General features: G+C 44.2%; 1 protein-coding gene and 1 pseudogene across 2 annotated transcripts in view; both read right to left on the reverse strand.

The window, feature by feature from the left end:
• The window catches only part of VWA3A (von Willebrand factor A domain containing 3A), a 598738-nt gene extending 576876 nt beyond the window's left edge, over positions 1-21862 (reverse strand). The window contains exons 1-2 of one of the 2 annotated variants that reach the window (XM_085629053.1): positions 21736-21860; positions 15333-15387 (exon numbers count right to left, since the gene is read on the reverse strand). The gene's annotated coding sequence lies outside the window, so the exon portion shown is untranslated. Of the gene's footprint in view, positions 1-15332; positions 15388-21735 lie in introns of both variants that reach the window. The other variant, XM_085629052.1, reaches the window with a different exon arrangement.
• LOC146796464 (pyruvate dehydrogenase (acetyl-transferring) kinase isozyme 2, mitochondrial pseudogene) lies at positions 17952-19165 on the reverse strand (annotated as a pseudogene).
• Positions 21863-25891: the final 4029 nt, after the last annotated feature.

Here is a 25891-nt window from a genome sequence, read left to right on the forward strand (position 1 = left end):
GCTGCCATCAAACAAGCCAAGACCCGCAGATCCACCAAACAGGCCAGCTGGTACACACCAGAAATAAGGACAATGAAACACAGCTGCAAACTGGCGAGATGATGGCGCATCAGAAGAGACACCAAAGACAAAGCCACCTTCAAGTCATCCCTCAACAAGTACCACCATCAACTTAAAGACATGAAAAAAGAAGCCCTAGCAAACCACACGGAAGCAAGCGCCAGCCACACCAAGGAACTCTTCAGCATCGTCAGAGAGTTCTCCTGCCCTATGGCCAACTAGAACACAATCCCTCCCTCACAGGAACTCTGCAACACTCTAGCGGACCATTTCCACAAAAAGATATCCACCATGTACAGAAAGTTCGAGCCGCAACCCTGCGACCTCCACACCCTTCTCACACCAACGGAAGATTGCACCAAGCAGCTTCTCACTGCATGGGAACAGCTAACCACACAGAACACCACAACCATCATAAACTCCACCCACTTGGTGGCATCCACGGACCCCAGGCCCCACCATCACATAAACCACCGAGGCAAGGACATTAGCCGCCAACTCAACACCATCCTCAACAAATCCATCAACTCAGTCACCTTTCCAGACGCATGTAAACACGCAGAAGTCAGTGATGTAAGGAAAAAGGGGTCCCCCTGCTAATCAATACAGTTCCTAAGGCAGGGATAATATAATCAATATCTTGATGTCTTAGGCAACTTAACATTTAACAAAACAAAACAAACTTAAATGTATAGTGGACTACCACACCATAGTTGGCACATAATACAGTAACAGGGACGGTATGGCAATAGAAAATTCTGTTTATTTGATATTGACGCAGAAATCAGACCTCTCCTCAAGAAACCCTCCTTCAACCCCAGCAAACTCCAGAACTACTGCCCCATCTCACTGCTCCTGTTCCCTGCCAAGTCCTCGAGAAGGCCATCAACCAGCAACACACGAACACCTGGAGAGAAACAACCTGCTCAACACCTCCCAATCCAGTTTCTATGCAAACCACAGCACCAAGACTGCCCTGATCGCTGCCAATTAGGACATCCGCACCCTCTTCGACAGAGGAGAATCGGCGGGCCTAATCCTCCTTGACTGCTCCGCAGCGTTCAACACCGTATCCCACCACACACTCATGAGACTGCACCATACTGGGATCCGGGGTGATGCCCTTAGATGGATCGTATCGCTCCTCACGGGACAAACCTAGAGAGTCCGCCTACCTCCCTTCGCCTCAGGACCCAAGACCACCATCTGCAGCATCCCTCAAGGTTCAACCCTCTGCCCCACCCTCTTCAACACCTACATGACACCTGTAGCCGACATCGTCAGAACCCACGATCTCCACATCACATCCAACGCAGATGACACCCAGCTCATCCTCTCGCCCTCAGCAGACCCCGCCACCACAAAGACCAACTTCCACAACTGTATGGAGAAAGTCGCCGACTGGATGAATACCAACTGTCTGAAGCTCAACACTGACAAGACCAAAGTGCTGAAAGTTGGCAACAATGCCTCTCTTTGGAACAACACCTGGTGGCCTCCCAAACCCTGACCCACACCCACACTGACAGACTACGCACGCAACCTCATCATTATCTAGGACAGCAAACTCACTATGAAATGACAGATCAACGAAGTCTTCTTTGCCTGCTTTCACACGCTCCGCATGCTCGGAAGAATCTTCAAATGGCTCCTCAATGGCACGAGGAAAACCATCACTCAAGCCCTAGTCACGAGCCGGCTAGACTACGGCAATGCACTATACGCAGGAGCTACCGCCAAACTCACGAGGAGACTACAGACAATACAGAACTCAATGGCCAGACTCATCCTCAACCTGCCCAAACGGACCCACACCTTAGGAACCTCCACTGGCTCCCCATCCAGATAAGATGTCAATTCAAGATTTTGAATTCTTCAGAACAAGGGAACCCCACAATTGGAGAACCTGGGGAATATAAAGTATGTTTTGAGAACAGTGGTTAAATCGGGCCAGTGGTCCCGTATAGGTTCCGTTTTTTGTGACAGGAAAAGCAATTGATAATAGATTAGTACGTTTTTAATCGGGACTCTATAATATACAATGTGATAGAAATGCAACAATTATAAAGTAAAACAACCTCAAAACAATTTAGTGTATAATGCAATTAAGGTATTCATTGCAGTATATCAAGAGATTTTTCCAAAGTCAATATATTCTTTTTTGTTTTTTTATATATGATCCAGTGCTCACTCTAGTGAGTGGAAGAAAAGTATAAACATGCAACTCTTAAAAAGCAAAACATTTTAATCCGGCCTTCCCTCCGGCCGTACAGGAAGGACCCTTTGACCAGTGGAGGGAGGGGGGCTGCAGAGTGCTGACACACCTCTTCCATAATTACGATATCCTCACCTTTGACAGCTGCAAGAGGGACTATGGGTTGGGGCCTGCGGAATATTTTCACTATCTTCAATTGAAACATTGGGCACTTACACCCCACATTTATGAAGCAGCCACTCGCCCCCTTACGAAATTTGAAAAATATGTGCAAACTGTAGACTCTATGAAAGGAGTGATTTCGTATCTGTATAACTATCTTTTCACCTCTATGCACGCCCCGAGGCCCCGGTACATGCACATGTGGGAGGGTATCTTCCAACGTGACATTCAGGGTAGAGAATGGGCGGGCTCTGGTCAGATATCACAAAATTCAACCATTCCATAGAGCTAAGAGAAGCCCATCTAAAAACGATAATGGACTGGTATCTATACCCTACCAAGATCAAAAGATATTTCCTGAGTCATCTGGTATGTGTTGGAGGGGCTGTGGGCTACTAGGCGATTTTCAACATATCTGGTGGGACTGTCCAGTGATACGACCCTTCTGGGAAGAAATCCTCGCACAAATCAAAGATATGCTGTGGTACCCTATTCCGGTCTCCATGGCAGACATTCTACTTGGTCTTCGCGACCCCTCCCTCAAACATCAAACTAAGGCTGATAAGGCCATTATGTGGACCTGCATTGGGGCTGCGAAAGTAGCAATAGCGGCTGCCTGGAAGAAGAAGGAGGCCCCCGCTATCTTGTTATGGCATTCTAGTCTTTGGAAACAACTGTGCCTAGAACGGATGGCCAATAAATTCAGGGACGATTATAAGAACTTTGAATATAGATAGGGGCCCCTGGTGGCTTTCTTTACAAAGGGATTACCGTCAGCCGTTTGCCCTGCATCAGTCAGAGATATGCATCTTTTTCAATTGCAATCTACTCGCTGATACCATGATTTGAAATTTAGCTGCACTAGGGTAGCCGCCACCAGTACTGGGTTGGGTGGGGTGGTTGCGGGGGGCGTTTGTTCTTCCTATTTCCTAGGAGTCATTTGTTTAGACTTGCTTCCTCTGTTGGGCACCTTCCCTGTTGGAAGGTTTTGGGTTAACACCGCCGCAAAAGAAAGACAGACGAATGGTATGTTTTACCGCAATGCGGACCTACCCCAGCCCTTGCTCTTGGAGATACTGGGCTTACTCCTTTAGGTTGCCTGGGATACGGCAGGGGGTACACAACTAGCACCATGCATCACCATTGGGTCTGTTTAAACTGTCAAGTCTTCTTCGTTTATCCAGGTGTACCGTTTGCCAGTTTGCTTTGTAATGCGTGATAAAATGCTAATAAACATACTTTTGACAAAAAAAAAAAAGCATAACATTGAACTCCTATAAATGAATTTAGATGGTAAAACCAGGAGTTAAACATAGTTATTAAGTCGACGGCCTTTCGATCACAAACTTTTAAGATCATCTTCAGGACAGGTGTGTGAGCACCTGATATCACAGTAAAAGAAGAGAAGGGGGAGGTTGTAAGACCAGAGCAATTAAGGGCCTAATATAGTTATAAGACGTAGTTAAAAGGTGAATGGTAATGAATATGGATAATGCACATTGGATTTAGGTCAACAAGTTGGTATGAGGTCAATTAATGAATAAGCGGTGGAGGTAAAGCCTACCTGTGTTGGTGCGAGTTGTGTCGCCTACATCTTAGTTTATGGCAGATATGAGAGGCATAATAGTTGTTTGCTTGGTAGTTAATTTGAACACCCAATCGTGGGAATAGTCAATGCAATGGAACTTACAGAAGGAACCATGCCGAGTACAAGCCTACGCACTATAGTGTCTCGCACCAAATTTGAATGAATCTTGATGTACCTGAAAGAGGTATAAGAAATGGGAGTCAGTAATGGATAAATTGTATTGGTGCGTTCTCATGGAATAAACCTATGGTGGTAAACGTGTTTCTTAGGAATCAGTTGTGGAAGACCAGCGGATGTGATCCGGGCGTCAAGGGAAGGAAGGCACGCATATTGCTTCAATGTTATGCTTTTTAAGAGTTGCATGTTTTTACTTTTCTTTCACTCACTAGAGCACCTTTATTCACTTACCTGTAAGCACTGGATCACATATTAAAAAAAAAAAAAAATAATGTAATCACTTTTCGAAAAAATCTCTTGATATACTGCAATGAATACATTAATTGCATTATACACTAAACTGTTTGGAGGCTGTTTTATTTTAAAATTGTTGCATTTCCAACACATTGTATATTATAGCATCCTGATTTAAACTGTACAGAACCTATAATCAATTGCTTTTCCTTTTACAAAAAAAGGAACCTATGCGGGACCACTGGCCCGATTAAACCACTGTTCGCAAAACATAATTTAAGATATTGACAGATGGCTAAAAAGCCCTCCAAGACCTAGGACCAACATGCATCAACCACCACCTGAACTTCCACAAACCATCCAGAGACCATCTCTCCGCCTCCCTCATCTTCGCCGATGCTACAGTGGAGGCCGTTTCTCCTCCTACCTCACTGACAAATCTTGGAACGTGCTTCCTCTCCACTTCTGGACTTCACCCTCACTGGTGGAATTCAGGAAGAGAGTCAAGGCCTGGCTTTTCGACTAAGCCCAGCAACTTAGCTCCAGGATACCCTCACAGGTGATTAGCAGTGCTATACAAATACTGACTGATTGATTGTTGATTGATGCAATTTTATGCTATGAGATCATCTACTACTCTATGTCCTTCAAGCACATTATTTGATATCTTGGAGCAAAGCTCTTTTAAAATGGTTGTCCTTCAAGGTGTGTTTTTTTGATAGCCACTACCTCTGCAGATAGTCTCCCTGCACTGATCATCGGTTCTCTAAGGAGAGTCAGGCACAACTGTTCACAATTAGGCAAGCAGTAAATATTTACCTGCAAAGGACAGATTATTTTTGTTTTATTTTACCGATTCCCTGTTTGTTTGTTTGTTTGTTTTTATTTAGTGTACAACAGCAAGACATCACTTGAGTAGATGGGTACTTAAGCCTATTTTGGTGGCTCTTGAGTATGAACAGGTTCCCCTAACTCCTATAAACAAAGGCTGGTAGACAAGGGGAGTAGCAAGGTGTAGCAAGGTATCTATAAAAAAATCAGCAGAGAAGCAACAAGACTACTCTGTGTTCTTTTGTTTTTCACAACAGACTTCAGTCAAGTAAATCAATCTCATCTGGCTTTTGTAAGATTGTTCTTAATTTGATCTCTTTATATTGTGAAAGGTTTCTGGATAATAAAACTTATTATTATTAGTGTTGCAGTATCTCAGCTCTGGTTTTCCTTGGTTAAAGTATGGTTCTATCACTAAGATATCATAAAATTGGGGTTGTAATGTGAAAGATGGACAAAGTGCTAATGTCCAGCGTAGCTTCCAGTTATCTGCATCGTACTGAGTCTTACTCTTTCTTTCGACGTATAACTCAAGCAAGGTCAGAAACAAAGTCTGACTCTACCCTTGCCCCATAAGAGCAGAACCCCTCATCTCAGGCACTGCCCTCATCCCTCTCCCACACAGTTTATCATAGAAAAAAGTAAGTTAAACTAGAACAGCAAGTTTGCACAGCCTAGAGAATCGTCTTTAAAGGTTGCAAATGGCAGTATTTAATAACATACCTTGGAACCCGAGACAATCCTCATCCTACGATGACACACTGTCATGGTGTCTTGGGGGAGTCTGTCACCCAGGTCTTCTGTTGCTGTGACAGTGCAGGCAGCACTTCTAGGTCAGCTGTGCCCTCACCAGTGGCAGTCGTGGGGTCCTCTCCTATCAGAATAGGTAGCTGCTGGCTCTCTGATCCTCCCACTATGGGTGGCCTCCTCATTCTACCCTTCCCTCTTCTCTAGAGCCTCTGTGCCCTTTGCTTAGGCACAGTACCCCCAAAATCCTGGGCTTTTAGGGTGCCATGGTGACTGCCCCACCTAGCTCTTCTTTCGCTTGTGGGAGTTCACTGTCAAGTAATTAGTCTAGAGATAGGCCAGGACTGACAACTACCATCCTCTGGGAATCTACCTCTCCCCTTTCTAGGGATACCAAGCCCACTAGGTGGACAGATCTCTGCCCCTTGGCACTCCTTACCCTGCAAACCTCTACTGGCAAATACTGATCCTGGGAAATTAGCCATGCCACCAACATGGTCTGCTAGCACCTGTATCCTTAAAAGCAGTGGATCATCAGCTTACCTTCTGGGTCCAATTCCTGACCAAAGGCTATTAAGGGCTCCTCTGGGTAATTCTACCAGAAAAGTTATACTAGTCACTTGGGTGAAGTGGTCACCAGTTTTAGCTTTTGATCTGGGGCATGAGGAATCTCTCTTTGTGTGCCCTGGCTGCTGGCAGTCAAAACACCTACACCTTCAAAAGGGTTTCGTTTTTTTCCCCACTGGGTCCTAATTTCCTATTAGCCAGGAGTACGTATGGACTCTTTCTCCTTCTTCAGGTCCAAGGAGATTTCTTTTTTTAGTCTTGTTGTCCCCCTTTTTCCCTTGTGTTGGCAAGTCCTCCCTTTCTTGGGATTACCCCTCTGGGGTCTTTAGGGCTGGGCACCCTAATGTGAACCCATACATCAGCTGTCCTTCCAGGCTTTTTGAGATCAGCCAGCCTGATGTCCACTAGATGCTGGTGTAATTTTGAAGAACAATTGCTAAAAATTAGCTCTGACATGACCAGATCGTATTGCCCATCATAAATGTCAACTGTACTGCCCTTCGCCCAGCCCTCCAGTGCTTTTATGACTGTATGTGTTGATTCTAGTGTGTGCCCCAGCATTTCTTCTTACATTCTTCAGGTGGGAGACCAAACTCCTGAACTAGTGCATCCTTTATGTAGGTGTATGAGCCAGCTACCCCTTCCTCTTGATCAGTAGTGTATCCCTCCCCCACTGCAGGTACGAACTCACACACTAATGCACCCAGGTGCTACTGGTCCACCCTGCACCATCTTATTGCTCTTTCATGGGAGACAAGCTATTTGTCAATGTCCTCCCCCACCACAAAGCTAGGCAATACATTCTTACGCAAGTGATGGGTGTGCAGCCCCTTTGTAGGCACCTCACTACTCCTGCCACCATCTTCAATGAACCTCAAAAGTCTTAAGCTGGCCTTCTTCTTCTCTAAGGCCAGTCTATTTTCTTCCAGAGCATGTTTACTCTTCTCCAGTGCTATGGCTGCCAGTTTGGCTGCAGCTTCCTTGGTGATTGCTTGTCACTGAGCTCCAACTGCAGAGAGTCAGTTCAGAAGGACTTATGTCAGTGGAGCCTGCTTCACTCCTAGCCCTGGATGATACACCAGAAAGTCCACTTCTTGGGACAAGTGGTCCCATGCCCCTTTATCCTCTGGGGTTGCTTCCATTGTTTCATCCAAAGAGTAGATCTGTGCTTGGCAGGACTCTTTCAAGGTCTTACGGGTCCTTTCATAATCCACCTTTCTTGCATTCTGGTCCAACTTCGAGTGCCTTTGCCTGCAAAGAGCCTTCATGTCCACCACTGGGAGAGTTGTCAGGGTAGCCAGATCTAACTCTGTGTTCCTTTAGACTTTTAAAAGGTGCAAACAATGGAATACAAAATAATTTGGAAAAATCAGAAAGGACCCAATCAAAGACCTGATGGCAATTAAATTAAAAAGAAAATTTGCTTGCAGTCCAAGTTAGGTATTTTTACTATCCAACTTGATATCTGAGTGGTACTGCTAAACACAAGTTCTGGATCCCACAGTTGAATACCGATGTGAGAAAGTGGATTATTAGTTTGGGTGGATGGTAGTCCACCATAAGTAATAATGTCACTATTCTTGTTAGGTCCAGTAGAGGTTTCAGGAATTTAAACCAGAGTTTAACCCCTGGTAACCATGGCACAGAGTGGACAAGCTTAAAGTAAGAGAATGTGTAAAGCATTTAAAAGTACCAAAACAGTAAAAAGTAAAAAAAACACTCCAATAAAATGTTTACACAATTTATGAAAATAGAGAATATTTTAATGAACAATTAGACAGCATACCAACAAACATTCAAAAAGGGGAACCAGAGACAAAAACTGTTCAAACTTTAGATAAAAATAGCTCCAAAAATGCAAAGCGCCAATCGCAGGAAACTGCTCTCACTAGAGCGGGACAAGGGCAAAGTTTAAGGCTGATTGCAATGGGGCACTAGTTGGATACAAAGACCAGGTTTGTCCCAGTTGGAAGTTTTTCCTTCTGACTTCATTTCTGAAATGGAAGTCCAAAATCCTCAGCGGGGCAAGGCAGTAGACTGTGGCCAAGACGGGTTGCAGGAGGCCAGATAGCCGTCGGATTAAGTCTTGATGAAGCTGCTGACTTTGGAGGGAAATCTCCAAATAGGAGAAATTCAAAATTTTCACCAAATAAAGGTCCCTCGCCGCCAGATACCCGATTCTTCCAGCAGGGCAAGACTGCAAGTAGTAGCCAAGTAGGTCTCCATGAGGCAGGGTACCCTCTTCATGACCTTCCCGCTGAAACAGATTTGCTTCTGCGGAAAAGCTTCAAGCGGGAGCAACATGAGTCTTTGGCCCAGCAGCAACACACCTTTGTCAGATTGACTCAGCAGGTTTGTCCAGGTTCTCCAGAGGTTTTCGAAGCTGAATAGGTTCTAAGTCCCAAGTTTTTAAGGACGCTAGGAGGAGTACACTTTGACCTCTGGAACAGCCCTCAGTGGTCAAAACACACTACAGCAGAAGCCAGCAGCCAGCAGAAGGGTCCAGGGCAGGTCGAGCTCTAATTGGTCAGCTGGAATCTTCAGGAAGAGAGCTTCTTGCAACTTGTTGTGTCCCTGTAGCTTAACAAGATGTCAGCCAACTGACCCTTTGAGTCCACTTCTTTGTCCTGGATACACGTGGGAGCAGGTCCAGCTCTTCAGGTCTTCTCACGGGTATGAACATCAAGTGCAGTCTGTCAGAAGTTGGCCAGGTAATGCTGTCCACTAATTAAAGTGGGCACCATGCACCAGTCCAAATGACCGTTAGGATTTATGAGGTCGAAGATAACCTTTAGAAAGCTATCCTAGTGGTAGCTGTGGAGAACAGCCTTCAGGCTTAATCTTGAAGGAATTTAAAGCAGCTTGTTTTACCAGAATATCACCCCTTGAATTGATTAAATGAAAGGAGAATCACACAGTAGTTATATAAAAATATGTATTTATTAATTTAACACTCTCTAGTATCCTCTACCTGAGGATAGAACACAATACACACAATACGAGATCAATAGAACAGTTGTAAGTAGCACAATACACAGTGGGCTCCAGGGGGAGACCAAACCATATACTAAAATAGTGGTATAACAACCATGACTCGGGTCAAGACAAGGTCTGGAGCACGTAGAATCGCTGGGACCCCAAGGAACCCCCCAAGTTGAGTAGCTAGGGACCCCACGGAGGACGGGTGCAGTGTGCTAACACAACCACTTGCGCCGTACAATTCTATGGGGAAGTTTACAGTTTGAAGACCCTTCTAGGAGGACTTCGAGCAAACCCTTTGGAACTTAAGAGGTTGGAGAGCCACCCCACCAGTGGATAGCGTAGTACCTGAATTACCTATTCCAGAGGAAACGGGTGCATAGGTCTAGAGTGGTGTCGGAAACCGCCGTCATTCTCAATGGAGGGCTGCGAAGAAGTACTGTTGCCGTGAAGGTGAAAAGGGTCTGGTGGAATCCAAGCCTGGATTCTGGCAGGAAGAAACCTGAAAGCAGAGGGGACAGAGTCTGGGTCACTTCAGAGTGACCAGGGGCCCTGTAGACGAATGCCTACCGATGTCAGGGGCTTCAGGTGCGAAGAAGGGATGCTTGACTCTGCAGCCACGAGGACCAGGAGATGTCGAGGATGACCAGGAGCCAGGTGCAAGCTGTCCCACGAAGGATGTTGAGTGCTGAGGGGTCAGTGTCCGGCTGGAGCACCAACAAGCATTGGCAAAAGCATCCCACGCAAGAAGGTCAAGCAGGTTACGGTGTGGACCAGCAAGGTCCAGGGGACTCACCAAGCAATGGGGTGTCAGGGCACATCTGGAGCAACCAGGAAAGCCCAACAGAAATCAAGATGATCCTCAGGAGGACCCACAGGCTGAATGACCAGGAGTCGCGAGGGGACCTCGAGCAAGACTGCAAAGTACCAGCCTACGGAGCACTCGGTGTGGGGAAGCTGGAGTTCTTTGGTGCAAATACTGCTCAGGGTCAGGACTACACGGAGTACAGTGCACAAGTCCGGGAATCGCCAACAAGCATATGCAACTGCAAATGGACGCAGTGCACAAGGGTTGGAGTTATGCAGTGCCCACGAGGGATATTGGCCTCAAACTTGTCGAGAGGGCGGATGGACCTCAGAGACCTTCAAAAACCCACCTCCTGTGTTGCTGAAATCTTCGGAGTCCGCAGGAGTTTAAATGTAAATAAATATAAATTTGATACTTGTATAGCGCACTACTCACCCGCAAGGGTCTCAAGGCGCTTGTACGAATACCGCTGTGGAACCCATCCTGGCTTTCCCTGTGAGGCGTCCACTCCTGGGCACCCCCAAGGTGGAGGCCAGGCATCCTTAGCGTTGTGGGGGCCGTCGTGGAGATTAAGCAAGCTATTGCCCAGAGTTGCAGAGTGGGACTCCATGATTGGAATAGGCACGAGGCGAGAATTATCAGGTCCGTGGAATTTTTTGAGCCCAAGACCCGCCGAGGCAGGGAATTGAACCCTGGTCCCGGGCTAGACCTCTGCATCAGGGTCTGCCGCTCTAATCATTGAGCCACACTTCTCCACAGTTTGGGAGCAGCAGACTGGTCAGTTGCGTTAAGAGGCCTGCAAATGCAGGGGAGTGACTCCTTCACTCCAAGGGAGATTCTTCAGTTGTCCTTGGTGCACCGCAGGTCCTGCACAGAGTCTGTATGGAGAAAGGGCACAGACGAAGCTTTGAACAGAGAGGTCCAGCGAAGTCCAGAGTGTCCAGACGATCGAAGGTCAGTGGTTTCTTCTTGTACAATCTAGTCCACGTAAAATCTAAAGTCATACAGCCAGGTAAGCCCTTTCGTACCCACGGGAGAGGGTTGGACAGATTCGGGGAACCTTCCTAGGGGAGGGTCAGGACAGAGGGGTGGTTACACCCCGGTCCTTTGTCCAGGTTCGCGCCAGAGCAGGAGCCAACGGCTACCAGAACTGGTTTGAGCTGGACTATGAACCAATAACAGAAGAAGGTTTGCTCTACCTGTCTGATTGTCAAAGGATCAAATAGATCTCACTGATAAATATCCCAAAAATATCGCTTACGGCCACACCATTTGGAAGGGAACACACAAAAAACTATATATTGTGATAAAGGATTATATTTTTATTCATTTTTTTTGTTTCAATACTTCACTTGATATGTATAAACAAATATAACATATACTCAAAACATTAATACAATGGATTTTTGAAAGGATATGTGCAAAAAACCAAGCCGGGCCCCCTTAGAGGGGTAAAGGAAATATATAAACAATTAAATAACATTCATACTAACCAAACAAACCATACATACTTACTCAGTCAACCAATACACTGGACATATATTTTCTCTACATTAAAATACTTTTATATACACAAGAAGAATCTCCTCAAAATCTTGGTATATCTAGTTGGATGGACACCAACAGATCGTACAAGGAGACACGCCGACGCGCGTTTCGGTGCAATCACCCAAAAGTAAGGGTGCCACCTTCTTCAGGGCGTGATTTATAAAATGTTTCTGTAATCCAGGGGGCCTGTGGGAGATCAATAATGAAAGAACAAATGTTTGTCTCACTTGACTTAATGAAATAGTTTTCAATAGTGATAGTTGTATACATCAATTATAAGTTCAAGAAAATCGATAAATGACAAATATTCATTCACAAATAAAATTTAAAGCAAAATGGTGTGGCGAGCAGGCGCTCAAATTGGGATTCCATTGTACGAAACACACTACTGATAATAGAGTATATATGATATATATTATCAACGATATAATAACCAAAAAAAAGCTGCACATGATATGTCATCTCTCACTAGGTAGATTGACCTTGAGGGGACCTAAAACACAAGTGCAGGAATCCTAACATGGGGCATGTGCCAATAGTGAAGATAACAGCAAGGATAAGGAAAAAATTAAGAGTTAAGAAGTAAATCGATGGAGTGCTGTATAAGATATAAATACTCACCCGAGTTTGAACCCTAAGGTACTTCAAATTGATAGTAAAGAGAACACGGGAAGGAATATTGAAGGAGGCACTCTTTGGAGTGTCCTATGGTGGAACAAAACGGAAAAAGAGACATACACATTTGAGCTGGACTATGCACAGGGACACCAAATGTGCCCCCAGTGCAGACTTTCAGGCAGTCTCAGAGTGCACCCACCCAGCCCCAATACACTAAATCCTGCCTGGGAGGTGGTCACACCTCCCTGTGAACAGATGCCTATGCTGCTCAGCTGCCTTCCTTTGCTCGAGCTTGGCTCAGCAGCAGGAGGGCAGAAATGTGTCTCTGGTTGGCAGCATCCATTTTGTGCTGACCGGGTCGAGAAGGCTGGCACCAGATAGACCAGTGACCCCAGGAAGCTTGCTTCAGAAGGGTGGAATCATACCGTATGATTCCAAGGTGTTTGATACCAAACACAATATGTTTCTATGCAGCCGTTTTCGAGATAGCATTTACCGCAAGGTTATAATGCACCTCTGCCTACATGTCTGGCTGAGTCACAGACAACACGGGAGAATGGTCTCCGAAGGCTGCAGAGGGGCGCGGCTCATGCAGGGGCACCCTCTCACGAAAAACCCAGCATCCTGCCTTCAGGATTGATAAGACCTGCTATGGGGGTGACTTATAAGTTTTAAGTGGAGTGACCTATAGATATAATGGACCTATATCTAGAGTAAGTGGTGTAAGCACCAGCTTACACAGGTTGCAGTAGTAGACCTGTAGTTCCATTTTGCGTGGCCTCTCATGGGTGGCATAACACATGCTTCAGCCCATGGGAGGCCTCTGGGGTACCTATGCCCTGGGTACATGTGTATTATATACTAGGGACTTATAAAGGTACCCGAGTATCCAATCTGAAGTGTACCAAAGTACATGCATAACAATTTTAAAGGTGAATGCAGATAGACTGGGGTCCTGATTAGCAGGATCCCAGTCATACTAGTCAAAACAGTGCAACATCAAGCAAAAAGTGGGGGTAACCATAAGAAGCAGATCCTACTTTCCTACACAGTCTTTCTTCTGTCTTCCGGAACACCAGTAGTGGTCCGAAGAAGGTACTAGTGCCACATTTATGCTTGGCACTAGTTTGTAGGAGGTAGAAACTCCTGGCCCCACTCTGGCCAATAGGGGAACATTCCCAGGAGTAACCCTATGCACTTTTGCAGCAGTTCCTGTTTGCCTTTTAGCTAACAATCCCACACTGTACCTCTCTACTTAAATCCAACATTTAAGAAACCTTCTTCCTCTGACTGAAGCCTGTGTGCCCATCGCCGAGGTGTGGCCAAGCATATCAGCAACTCCTCCTCTTTGGTCACTTCAAACCAATTCTGGGGCAGCTCCTTTTTCACTGCGATTGGTGCCTGTCTGATTGAGAGAACAAAGAAAGGCCCTGCAAAGGTGTCAGCTAGAATTTGTCTGTGACATTTGCCTCTTCGACGTTAAGCAAGTTCCTGGGCACAGCCAGAAGGTAATCCTTCCAGAGGAAAAGAAACACCTACCCACACCCAAGGCTTTTGAACTGCACTAAGAGCAGCTTTAACAGCTCATCAATGGGGCTATTCGCCTGGAGTTGGAGCTCGTACAAATGGGCCTCCAGAGGCTTTAGGGGCGAAAAATTAAACTTTCTAAAAGTACCTTATCCTTACAAAAATGATTTTATGATTAAATTGAATTTTTAATAACTATTAAAAAAGAGTCTTCAAATTATATTTCTAGCTGTTTTCTAGCCGGAATTAGCATTATTAAATGTAATAATGTAACCCAGTGTTTTGTATGGAACAGCCAGCCCAGCTATAGCTTTAGGGCGTTTTCACTCTAAGGACATGTTTAACATTAAACTTTTACATGCTATACTTTTAAATACCATGCACCCTGCCTTATGGGTAGTAAGGCCTGTTTAGCGGTGGCTTATTAATATTTAAAAGAAAGGTTTAGGCCTGTGAAAAGGGGTCTTTTGACAGGGTCAATTTGAAATTTAAAACTGCCAAAGCCGGGCTACAATGGTAGGCCTGCAGTCATGTTCTCACTGTCACTGTAAAGGGTGGCACAATGGGTCCTGCAGTCCACCAATGGCATTTAACTGACAGAACCTCTTTACACTTTGTAACATACACTAGGGACTTATAGGTAGGTCAAACATGTCAACATTGTGCACCAGTTCCTGGACGTCTGGGGGTCAAGGATCAGGAACAGAGCAGAGGAGCAAGGCGGCATCCGGCAGCAGCAGGTAAGTGCCCTTTTCTACTGTGCAGCCTAATACTTTCGATTTGATAGTTGACTCTAAATGTACCTTAATAAAAATATATTTTTAGAAAGCTGTCAGTTAACTGAAGGAAGACAGGCAGGTCTTTTACACATGTGCATAAATAAAATCTCAAACAATGCTACTGTGCTTTAGGTTTTTCCAATTAAATTCAAATTAAACACCATCTATTGCCTAAAGCTAAGCTGCATTTTGCAGATGTGTCCTAATCAAGGCATGTAACTTGAAAGCAAACTCTATCGGATCTCTATGACTCAACTGCTGGTGTGTTTAGTTTCCTCCAAATTACTCAGATTCCCTCAACTTATTTTGTAGTTCTGTCAGGGCATATAATAAACAGACTGCTCTTCCTTCCACCCACATTGCTTTAGACTGTGGAAAATAGCATCAACACATTTTAATTGACTTTATTTTAATTTGTGCTTTTGACACTTAAGATTAAATCACACTGTCTATTGCCTAGGGAAAATCTATACAACGTCCGATTTAATTTACCTGTGATGTCTGTATTTTGCAAGTCATTTCTATCGAACAGTGTACTTATTAGCTCCTGAAAGGCAAATAAACAAAAAACATTGTATTTGTGTGTTGAAATGGAGACAGAAGGAGAAATTCTCCATTGCTGAACTGCAAAAAGTTTGACTAGGGAAAACGAGACTCAAATACTGATTGCCCTCTCTACCAAATTGTATAAGCATATGCAAATCAACTTACTTCACTGAGTCTCATTGCCTTGACTGTCAGCGTTAGAAGTACCAGAAAAGTATTCAATTCAGATTGTGTGGTATACGAAAACCTGACTCGTGTATAGTTTAGCACACTACAATATTAATCCAGATATTATTAAAATGTTGACCATATGAGTAGTACAGGCAACAAAATATATGTTTTCAGATTCACCCATGGCAAAGGCACAATTATTGAATCTGTCTGTGTCCAAGCTTAGAAATTATACAATTTATTAAATATCCCTTAATACAGTAATATAATCTAATAGACTTAGAAACAGAAATGGCGAGGAAGTGTTTTAAAATGCTAAAAATGTTGTCATGTTTTATGGTATCCGATTACTGACTCACATGCCAATTCTTTTGAGATCTGAAGTCTAACTTTGACTTTTACGGCCAAACCAACTCCATGCTAGTCTCTGGCTTCACTCTCTGTTCCACTCCGGATTTTCAGCTCTTGATTAGCTATTTCAATAGAGGATATCTCGAATTCTAACAGGATGTGCTCCTCTTTGTACTCTTCCCCCTGAGGGGAGAAGGAGAATGGGGTTGGTCAATGGAGGTCTCACTAGCTCCAGGTTTTGTTCGCACTCATAGGATTGGAACTTTGGCTAGGAAGAGTAGAATTTGGCTGGGACTGATGACTAATGCATCTACTTCAAGGATCTGTGTTCGACTCCATGGTCCCAAGATCGAATCCCCAGTCCTCACTTAGCCTTTCATCCTCCCAATGTTGACAAAATGAACACCAATTAAGTGGAAAACTGTGAAAATGGGCGTTTAAAACACGTTGGGCCACATTTCCTAAAGGATTGCGCTGGAACAAAGTCATGCAAAGGGGCACAAACTCCTGCAGGGTATTTTGCGCTGAAAAGGTGCCCTTTTACCAGCACAAGTAGCATTTTGCACTACTTTGCGCCAATGTGGCGTTACTTGGGTGTAAGTTGAGCAGATTGGTACAAGCACCACCGACTTTAATACAAAGCCTGATCTACTAGGGTAGCTTGACCTTTGGTCAAACAATGTCTCCTTGAAGCTGGTGCTTACAAAGAATTTTTTTTTCATTTCACTAACCATTCCACACTTTGTATGTGTGCTATACAGTGCACCACATACGAAATGTGTGGGATGTTTTAGAATCTCAAGGCCTCTGGTCTCAAGGCGCGGGGGGTGGAGGAGGGGGGGGCAGTTACGTTCAGCCGTAGAGCCAGGTCTTGAGAGCCTTCCTGAAGGTGTTCAGGGAGGGGGCGTGTCTGATGTCAATCGGGAGCTCGTTCAAGGTCTTTGCCGCAATGTAGGAGAAGGATCTTCCCTCCTATGTTTATGCACCAGCACAGGAATAGCGAGCAGCAGAAAGGCAGTTTTAATAATTAAAACATTTGAATCTCTTCTACTTTTTCCCGCTTGCACAAAGCAATGCCGCAATTTTGCATACTGTGTGGAACTAAAAAATAATAAATTTGCCCCTTTATATTGTGGCACATTATTCGGGGTATGTCCGAAACACTAGAATGATGTAGAAAGTGACATCATTGAATCTAGAACTTTTTCAAAGTTTTACTATTACGTCAGTCACACGTTTTGAACTTTTTATGCACCAGCACAGGAATAGTGAGCAGCAGAAAGGCAGTTTTAATAATTAACACAAATGAATAGGGTGACCAACCGTCCGTAAATTTCACGGACCGTCCGTAATTTGGTCCTCACGTCCGTTGTCCATGAGGATCCTTTTAACGGATGCCTTTTGTCCGTAATTTTGGGCCTTGCAAGGGAACAGAGCTGTTCTCCTGCGAGAGGCCTCTGCTCCCTGCTGGGGTGCCTCGCACTCATCGTAGGAGCATAAGAGCAGCCCCACTTGCCCATTGTCATTCTGTCTGCGGCTGATTGCCACATACAGAATGACAATGGGCCAGTTTAGGCTCTTCCAGCATGTGGTGGCCTCCGTCTAGGCCGCACGTCTGTTCTCTCGATTTCTCTTCATCAGTCTCAAACTTCACATTCTCAAATGCCCCTTTAAGACCCCTTTAAGGACTTTCCATCAGATTTCATTTACGTTTAGTGGTAACAGCTGCAAAAGGTAGGTCAAAATACTTGGAGTGTTCAAAGTGCTGGAAATTGTTCAAATGAAGGTTCGAGACATGTTCTTTAAAGTGCCACAGCACTCGTGATGTGAGATAATCGGACACACTGGTCCCGCAGTGAAGGATTTGGACAAAGAAACAGATGAACACTGCACAAAACCTCACGCTGTGAGGTTCCCCATGCCACTTGCATACATCACCTTCTACATTGCAGCAGGTGTGGGATTAGTTCATGACTTCGTCTTTTGAGGGTGTCGAAGCTAGTTCTTGACATAGTGCCTGGCCGGTGTGAAAAATGCTGCCAGCTAGCTGAGCCGATATGTGGAGAGATTATTAGGTTCTGTGCTGGGGATGCACCCGCAATCTGTTTCTCGAGTTGACTGGTACTGCTTCCAGGCAGATTTGTTGTAGACGGGAAGGTGTTCCCCTGAGTCCGTCGACAGTGCCTTAAGATAAATGACTGCATCAGTTCCAAAGCCCTCCATGGAGCAAAGCTGCAGAGCACCCTGAAAGTACTTGGCATAGAGTCTAGAAACAGGAAGACCATTTCCAAAACCAGCCAGAGGTGTTCCACCTGCACCTAGCTGTGGCATGGGTGCAGTAGAATACATATAGCTGAAAAGCCTTTCAATCTTAAATATTGGGACACCACCTCCTCTGTCACTCATCTTAATAGCGACATCTTCGCCACCCAGAGCCACCATCACCTTGATGGGTGGAAGTTAGGGACGGGAGCTGTGGTGTTCCACTGTCGCTCGCATGGCATTCTTGAACAGCTCAAAGTGCATGTGATAAAGATGAGATGGGGCATATACGATGTGAATGGGGTGTCTTGGATCATTAGCATTGACTGCCTGGATTTCCAGATTAGGCGAAGCCATATAGTATTTATCACACAGCATCTTCGCCATTTCATAGGCATCTCTCACTACGTCAGTCACATCACAGTTCGGATCGATGCTTCAAATGTGTTTAGGATATGCAGGGTTCGTCGTAGCATCAAAAATCAAAGTGTGCTGGTTGATCAGCATGTGGATAGAGATGCGTCTCAGGTAAAAGCAGTCCGTAAAGTATTGCACATTCTGATTTGTCACTGGGTCGATGCTGAAGGCTTCCCTGTACTCAATGACCCCATGGGCCATAGTTGGGACCACATCATTGTGCCGGTTCCTGATGGTGATGAGGGCATTTGCGAACTGTTCAAGGGTGCTCTGGTCCTCTGGACTCTTATGAAGAAACTCCAGGATGTCCAACAAACTCTGAACATACCACCTCTGCACCAGCTGAACAGAAGGGGTTCCCAGCAGTTGATCTGGTAGCAAGTTAATCTTTTTCATGGCAGCTCCTGGCGCAGGAAGGCAAAGGAGGGTTTTTCACAGGCATTGCCAGATCTGAAGTCTAGGACTTGCTTCATGGAGAGCGGGGAGGGAGAAAACTTAGAGAAATGGTCAATCTGCTTTGGGGCGCCCCCTGCCCGGCTCGCGGCTAGCATCAGGGTGCGAACCAGGGGCATCCTCATAGTGGGGCTGTCAGAGGAGGACGTGCATGGGATGCTGTGTGTCTGCCTCTGCAGCTCTAATCCAGGGCTTGATTTCAGGGTTGTCAGGCTCAACTCTCCCAGCCTGCTATGTCTTCCGGATTTCAATTGAAACTCTATTCGTTCCGCCTCTAGATTTCGGGTTCTTGGGCCCTGGCTTCGTCCAGAGGGTCTTGGTTGACTCTACATCTCTTGCTGAATGAAAGCTGAAGCATTTTTATTATTATATAAAACGAAGACATAGTTGCTGCTTTTTTATTCATTTTATGCAACTAACATCCATTGACAAAGCCAATAGTCCTGGCTTGTTGTGGGTCTAATGTTACTGGATGCAATGATATAAACAGCAAATTTCCAGTCGGGCGGCACATTATGCTCAGCATATATTTTAAGGTGGGGTGCCACACCTTTAATTACATCAGACACGCCCCTTGGAGAGACCCCCAGAATATTCATCCCACTTAAAGCCCTGGAAACAACACCATGTCACAGTCACCTCGTGTCCTGGCACTGTGCATCATGCATGACTCATCACTTCCAAGTTTTCAGATTGCCTATGTGCAGGGGCATAGTGAACTCTCCCCCACCCCACCCCTTGCTTTAGGAACTACAACATGGGTGAAGTTCTAGATGGGCCTCTTCTGTCTGCAACTGGATGGGTGGGTGGATGGGTGAAGGATGGGTGGCTAATTGAAAGGGGATTGGAGAGAGAAAGGGATGATGGATGGATGAATGATAGCATGGATGAATGATTGACAGAATGGATGGGCAAGAAGGTGCATGGATGAGTGAAAAGAAGAATGTGAAGATGGATGAGTGAAAAAATGCATATGTGAGTGAAAGGGAGGGTGGAGTGCTGGAAGAAAGGATGGATGAACAAGTGAACGGGTGAATGGGTGGTCGGATGAGTGACTGGGTGCATGGATGAGTAAGTGAAAGGATGGCTGGATGGGTGAAAGGGTAAATGATTGGGTGGATGAGTAGATGGATGGGTGGAAGAGTGGATGAATGAGTGAAAGGATGGCTTGGGTGTAAGGGTAAATGGTTGGATGGATGAGTGAATGGATGGATGGGTGGAAGAGTGGATGGATTAGTGAAAAGATGGATTGGGTGAAAGGGTGGATGGATGGATGGATGGATGGATGGATGGATGAGTGAAATGATGGATGGAAGGATATATGATGGATAGGTATGCAAATGGTTGAAAAGCTGTGGATATGGAGGGGCACACAGATGGAATAACAGAATGAATGGTGAAAGACTGAATGATGGATGAAATAATTAATAGATGACATTTTGAGTGACACCCAACTGCTACTTGAATGTTACACTAGTAATTGTAAATGTTTGCATGTTTTGTTTTAGGTGTAAGATCTTAGGGAGAGTCTCATAGTGCCATGAGCTGTGCCTGAGATGTACATTGTGTTTGTAGCAATTGGCAAGGCGTCAAACATAAATTCTGCAATAGTGTGTTGACAGTCCATTCTTTAAGAAAGCTGCAGGGAAAAGCACCTTTGTGACTTCCGTCAGCTAGTGCAACTCTCTGTGAAGCCTCCATAAGCAAAGTCAGATTCCATATTTTAAGTTCCACTTGCTGAAACACCCATAATGCATTCCCTATAGTGGGTTCATCACAGAAATCCTCCCTTTAGTTCACCTATGCATGCCGCTTTACATCTCACAATGGCACTCAGATATGAGATGCTAGTAACAAAGTCTATCCGAGCAGATCATCCTGACCACTTCTCTCACTAAACATGCCTTCTCAGGGCCATGAGTTGTAAACAAAATATCAGACTGGACAACCCAGGGCAGTAACCATGTAAATAGATTATTATCAAATGAAATACCACAAAAAGACCTGCACAGTTGCTCCAAGCTGCATGCATACCGAAGAACCGTGAAGTGCCCAATAGTCTCAACCTAATATAAAACTTATTTTGACTTGTACTTAATTGGTTGTCCATTTACGTACTTTGATACTATCGCACAACTTCCTCTGATTTGTCTGTAAAACTTACCTTGTGTCCTGAAGTTTTGTCCTGAATTTTGACCTTCTGTCCTGAATTTTTGTCCTGAATTTTGACCCTCTGTCCTGAATTTTTACACTTACCATCCTGAATTTGCACCCATGCCAGTTGGTCACCCTACAATTTAATCTCTTCTACTTTTTCCCCCTTTCGCAAAGCAATGCCTCAATTTTGCATACAGTGTGGAACTAAAAAAATAATAAATCTGCCCATTTATATTGTGGCACATAATTCGGGGTATCTCCGAAACACTAGAATGATGTAGAAAGTGACATCACTGAATCTAGAACTTAATCAAAGTTTCAGTCACACGTTTTGAACTTGTGTATATAATTCATATTTTAAAACGAATGGTTGAGTACAACTAGAAATCACAGACGTTTGTGATATTACACTTTCTACATGTCGTATATCATATTTCTCTCTAGTATGGAAAACTTTGAATTTAAATAGTACGGTGTGTACCGAAGTGAGCCAGAAAAAAAGAAGTTAAAGGCACCAACGATCTTAGTGTGCACTCACCGGGGGCTCCTCTGTCCAAATGGGGTTTTTAATCCTCTTTTGAGACGCACAGGCGATAATTAGGCATAACTCAAGGATCGTCTGTCTGTTAAGCCTGCGTCTGACAATGTGATACCATCATCAATCATCAAGTCTGTTACTATCGTAACCTTGGTGACGGAAGTAACCACCCAACATGTCGTAAGAAGAAACAGTAAGTTAAAAGACAACGTCGAAAACGGGGTATTTGGAATATATCTGACTCTGTCTACATCTGCGTATTTCTTTTTTATTGAAACGGAGTTTGCCTCTTCTAGTACATTCATCATCCAGCAACAAGTCACCTTCAACTGGACGTGATGGTTCAGTCCATTTCGGCGCAGACGTTTTTGCTTAATAGAAAAAGAAGAAGGACTACCGAGCCTGCCGACGGTAGCCGGTTGTGCCCAATCCTCAGCCGCTTGGCAGACTTCTACTGCGTTTTGTTGTAGATATTTTGTTCATCGTAAACTGGGCTCCGGTAAAAAGGGGCAGATCCATCCAATCGAGATAATTTTCCTTCTCAGTAATAGTGTGCCGTTGTTGATTTGAGTAGAAATAAAACATTTTCAGTTTCATCATAACGTATTTTTCTGCAGACACCGCTGTTAAGATTTTGGTTTACATTGAATCTTAAAGGTGCAGGGCTTATGTGGCCTCACTGTCGTTCCTTTTCTAGCACAGTTAGTTGTCCATTGAAAGATCCTTCATTTAGAGATGGGATTGATGGTGCAAGGACTCGTATAAAAGAGACTTGCCCTGAAGCAATACTCTCATATAAATCCTAACGTTGTATTAATTTTGTTTGTGGAACTAATATGTATTTACAAAACAAAAATGGAGAGAAAGGGATTCTCACAATGTAAAACCATTGGAGGGGTACTCCTAGTCCCCTAATAATTACAATATCAAACAAAGCAAAGGAGTACTCCCAATAGACAGGGAACTGTCTTTGGGGTATTGGAACGTAGAGCAGAGAAAATAATTATCTTTATTAAGACGACCCCTCACTCACCAACCTGGTTGGTGACATGCTTCATCATCGGGGTCCCACCTGGACAGCCGAGTGCCATCCAGGTGTGCTGCAACACCTGACTACAGTGGAGCTGGTTTTTGTGTGAAGGTGAATAGAGAATTTAGGTTAAAAATTGGCCAAATTAAACCCAATCCAAATAATTTATTCTAGGGCAATTTGGACAATGCTAAAAAACGGTATAGATATCGTAATAGGTTAGATTGACCTATGGTATCTTATAGTGAGTCAAAAGTAAAAAAAGGTCTACATATTTCAACCATCAGTTGCTATTACCGGGTTTTCGTCAGGACCAGTGTACGTGACCCGGGGGGGTGTACACACGCTAAGGTGTACCCTGCCCTTGGTCACTCTTAGAACTTAACCATCTACTCACGGTTAGGACTACCTTCCTTCAAATCGTCGAAAGGGAAAAATCTGTAAAAATAAACATATAAACACAGGACAGACATATAGTACATGTGATAATCTTTCATTGCAGGATCAATGCTCATTGTGGTTGCCAAATAAAACATTATGCGTGAGAGAATCATTCAGCACTCAGTGAACCTCATTGTTAATGAGGAAGTGGACTCACACGATCTTACGCATATAACTGTTAGCGATCAGGAGCCACACACATAAAATACATACCCACTCGTCAAAATCAAATCAGTGGGCGTCAATATACTCTAACAAGAGTAAAAGTGTACCAGTGCACCAGTGTAACCTAGAGGCATAACGGGTAATCTCCCGAAGTCCTTGGTTAAAAAGAACCCACATGCATCCAGATTTAAGTGGTGGGTAATCACACTATCTCACTCAATGCGGTGAGCGTGCCGCTAAAACGAAATCAGAATCAAAATCGCTAGCGCAATAGGATTCGCAAATTGTGTACCAGTCCAAAGGTCAAGTTTATGGAGGAAAAAGGGGTGCTTACTGAGAACGCGGTATTTGCGTGCCTCGTGGGAGTCGGGATCGTACGATTTGCTACCTTCAAGATCTAAGTTGAAAGAAGTGAATAAAGAATTAGGTATAAACAGGAGAGGAGCACAGGGAGCGTGGAATACCCGTATAGTGCCAAGATACTCACTCAGAGGGGCAAATCAATCCGTAGTTTACCTAACGCTCAGACCAGCCGTATCTCCCTGTAGAATACGGAAGTCAGGGCAGCAGCGTCTTAGATACGCTGAAGTTTCCGGGTCACGTGTGTGTGGGGTGCGGCATGGCGGTCACGTGATCTACGTTGGCACCTCATGACGCGTAAGTACACGATCCGTCTTAAAACTAAAGTTTCAACAATAAGAAGGGAAAGGAATGAAAGATCGCGTATAAGGGATTGTGGAATGCCTAGTGGCAATTGTTGTATGCCGGCTGTTATATGAAAGAAGAACATTGGATACATGGTCCCCATTTGTTTAAAACAAAGAATCCTTTAAATAGATCGAGCAAATTTGAAACTTTCCAAAATTATAAAAGCGCATATAGCGCGGGATGTATCAGTCATAATTAGAGAAAGTACTGAAAAATGGCATTTCAAATATAATGTAAGCGCGCATGGTGTAAAGTTGCCAATGAATAGTATTTTAGGTAGTACAGTCACTATCGTCATCAAGATATGAAGAGATGTTGTGACAAAGTTGTCATAAAGTTAGGGTGTCTTAATCGTGAGGGGTCATTAAATATATAAATGTAACAACATATCCCTATAACCGAAATGGTGGGACTTCCTCAACAGGCATTCTCTTACCCACTAAATAAAATGTGTTTTTACCCATTTAATTTGTATACCAGTAGTATATCCCTTTTCCTGACGTTCTTACCATTAAATGAAAAATAGAGGATAAACATGGAAAGGGACAATCAAGTACCAAAACATCACTATGGAAAAATATATTATTTAGGTAATACAGAGTTCCAAGGGATATTCTCGTTGAGGCCAGTAATGTGGGTTGATAGCCTATACACCCACCTTTGTTCCTTTTCAAAAAGTTTTTGTTGTACATTGAGACCAGGTTTCATTTGCTCGATTATAGTCCATCGTATATCATTGGTAGTGTCGTTTTTTTCAAGGAAGTGCTCAGTGAGCTTAGTCGTGATCCTTTTACACCTGATGGTACTGCGATGCTCGCATATTCATTGTTTGATCTTCCTGGTTGTCATTCCCACATATTCAAGATTACAAGGGCACTTGATCAAGTAAACCACGTTGGTGCTATTGCAATTAGTGTGGGTTCTTTGGGTCCATGTATTTCCTTGTTCCAATGATAATTTCTTAGTATTACTGGTCAAGTGGCAAACACTACAGTTGCCGCATGAATAGTGGCCTCCAACGTCCGGTAGTCCCCAGGCATTTAGTATTGTAGATGGATTTACCTTCCCTGTATCTTTAGGGCGAGTGTTGACCAAAGAGTCTTTAAGGCTTCTTGCTTACTTAAAGGAGAACAAGGGCTTTTCCCAATGTAGATTGCCAGTGTTGATGATTGACCAATGTTTATTGATGGATTTCGTCATCAGATTTTATTACAGTTTCTACGTAGTCTCAAGTATTGACCATAAGGTAAATTCTCCCTCAAGGCTCTGGGATGAAAGCTTTCAAATCTTAGGAGATTGTTCTTCGCACTTGGTTTATGATGAGTTTTGGTTTCAAGCAGACCATTCTCCTTAGTTATGACCACATCTAGGAAGATCATCGTCTGGGGGTCCACATTGTGTGTGAACCTAAGGTTATTGTCACAGGTGTTGATCCAAAGGATAAATTCCCTCAGAGTTTCAGCTGGTCCTTGCCAAATGGCAAGGACATCATCTATATATCTCTTCCAAAAGATGATGTGTGAGCGGAAAGGATTTTGATTGGTCAGTATGAACTTGGTTTCAAAATCAAACACATAGAGCCCCGCCACACTAGGAGCAAAGGTGCTTCCCATCGAAGTGCCCCCTGTCTGAAGAAATAGGGTTCCCTCAAACTCAAAATAGTTTTTCTTCAGGGCCAATGTGGCACATTCTAGTATGAAACTTTTGGGTGTCCTGTGTATCCACGTGGTCATATCCAAAGCTTTTCTCAAGACTTCCAGGGTATCATCTTGTGGGATGCTTGTATAAAGACTTTCCATGTCTAAACTCACT

Source organism: Triturus cristatus, chromosome 10, assembly GCF_964204655.1.
Source record: "Triturus cristatus chromosome 10, aTriCri1.1, whole genome shotgun sequence".
Taxonomy (NCBI): Eukaryota; Metazoa; Chordata; class Amphibia; order Caudata; family Salamandridae; genus Triturus; species Triturus cristatus.